The sequence below is a fragment of the Suricata suricatta genome, chromosome 15 (assembly GCF_006229205.1).
Source record: "Suricata suricatta isolate VVHF042 chromosome 15, meerkat_22Aug2017_6uvM2_HiC, whole genome shotgun sequence".
In the NCBI taxonomy this organism is placed as follows: domain Eukaryota; kingdom Metazoa; phylum Chordata; class Mammalia; order Carnivora; family Herpestidae; genus Suricata; species Suricata suricatta.
In genome coordinates, this window is record NC_043714.1 from 71005891 (window position 1) to 71008328 (window position 2438).

Consider the following 2438-nt stretch of genomic DNA (forward strand, 5'->3'; position numbering starts at 1 on the left):
GAATTAATAGAGGATCACGTTCCAGCGTTGAGGCACTAAGTGTGAGAGAAAACACTGGATCAGGAAAATACAACCTGATAGCTAGTTCCAACCAATAACAACTGTGTGGCTGGAGATAACTCTACTAACCTCTCTGAGCATCAGTGTTCTTATTTATAAAAGCAGACTCATTACATAAGTGAAGAAAGAGCGAAAACAGATAATATGTTTCAAACAGACTTTGAGGCATAGGGAACCAGAGACGAACAGGAAAGGTCTTGCTCCCCCTCTATCCCCGCATCTCCCTACACCACCCCAGCACGTTCTCCATCCTTCTGGTGACGGGTCACCAACATGTCTGCAAACACCACCTGCTCTCTCACACATCCGGAATGAAACACTTGTTCCCCCGTAGACTGGGAGACCCTTCTCCCTCACTGCTCACTAGAGGGAAGAGGGCACTCCTTCCTTCTCCTTAGGGGCAGGAGGGGTGAGTCTCAGCTCGTCCTTTCCCAGCTACTGCCGCACTTGGCCATCTAACTGGCCAACGGTTGAGATGTTTGCCAGGCTGCGCTCACCAGGAGGAGTCCGCACTGAGGTCAGGCACACTCATGGTGGCCGGCCCTGGTCTCCCAGAACAGGCCCACTGTGCTTGGTGTCCCTCTTCCAGATCCCATGTGGTTAGACGAGCAACTGCACCAGAGTTCACTTGAATACCACCAGTCTCTCCACAAATAAGCTCGGCACGCAGGTGCCTAGAATCACAGATGGTGGTGGGGCCGAAGGAATGGCGAGGAAGCGCAAGATGAAAAGCCCCATTGTTGCTTTGAGTCTTGGTTGGATTCTCCAATTCAGCCTTTGAGAGACATCTCTGTGTTGGGTGTTACACACAGTATGGCTCTTAGTAAAATAGTCCCGACTCCCATTCTTGTTTCTTGTACGTACCTCTTTTGGGAATGCAAAGGGAGCCATCGGATGCTTGACGGGGCAGGATTCAGGCTCTCCTGGCCCCGTGTCTGTACCATCCTCTCTTGCAACCTTCACTCGCAGTGCAGCCCTCCCACCCTCCTGTCAGAGGCCAACTCCTAGAACCTTCCCTCAACCCCTTGGTTCAGACGGCCTTGCCCCCAGATAGGCTCTCATGGCGTTTTGCTTGCATCTCCAATGCGACTTACATGTTATTCCCTGATACCACACTGACTTGTGTATATAGCTGTGGCCCCTTCCGTACGTTAAATGTTTATTCATTTTTGAGAGAGAGAGAGCGAGCAGGGGAGGGGCAAAGAGAGAGGGAAACAGAGCATCAGGAGCAAGCTCTGTGGGGACAGCAGAGAGCCCGATGTGGGGCTCAAATTCACAAACCATGAGATCATGACGTCATGGCCGCTTAGCCGACTGAGCTCCCCAGGCACCCCCCCCCCATACTTTAAATTCCCCAAGGAATTTCTCTTCCCTATGCATCCACGTGAGCTCCCAGAACTATGTCTAGGAAATAACAGGCCCTCAATAAATGTGTTGGAGGAACATTCATTTAACATTTTCTAATGCTACCTGTATTTATTCCCCAAAGAACAATACATATCTGCCAGTTTCATAGTTTATACCTTGAGAGAAACCGAAAAGAAGAGCCTCGGCGAAAGCATATCAAAATTCTTGATCTAACTTTGAAAAGCCTGCAGTCACTGTAACATTTCTTTTTCATCTTCCCTAGAACGTTCATAACTTCTGTGGACTTTATTCAGGCTTTTAAAGGGTATACACTTCTCCACTTAACTTGCCAGAAGTTTTACGACATCTCTGCAGATGTGTCAGGAGGAAGTTCTGCCACCAAACTCTCCTGCCTCATAAGCCGTCTTCAGAGCCTTTGCGGCTGGGGCTCCTGCTGAGCGGAGCAGCTGCAAGTTCATGTGTTAGCCCGGGCTCTCCTGGGAGCTGTGGGCCACTGGGGGCGCTGGTGTGGGGCGGGGTGGGGGGTCTGCTTCACCCTGTTGTTTGAGATGCCTCAGCATAATGAAGGAGAAGCCGACCACACTGATAGTGTCAGCCCTGTTCTGAGAATTTCACATGTAGTAAAACATGTGATCCTCAGCCACCCTCTGATGTAGCTGTTAGCACCTACATGCCACAATGGGGAAACTGAGGCAACGACCCCTTATAGGGCTCGCCCAAGGTCACACAGCAGCAGGTGGCAGAACTGGGCTCCCACCAGCAGACCTCCCTTCTCCTTTTTATTTATTTTTTAAATTTTTTTTATGTTCTTTATTTATTTTTGAGAGACAGAGAGAGACGGGGGAATAGGGGAGGGTCAGAGAGAGAGGGCTCACAGAATCCGAAGCAGGCTCCAGGCTCTGAGCTGTCAGCACAGAGCCCGACACGGGGCTCAAACCCATGAACTGTGAGATCATGACCTAAGCCGAAGCCAGGCGCTTAATTGACTGAGCCTCCCAGGCGCCCCAGAC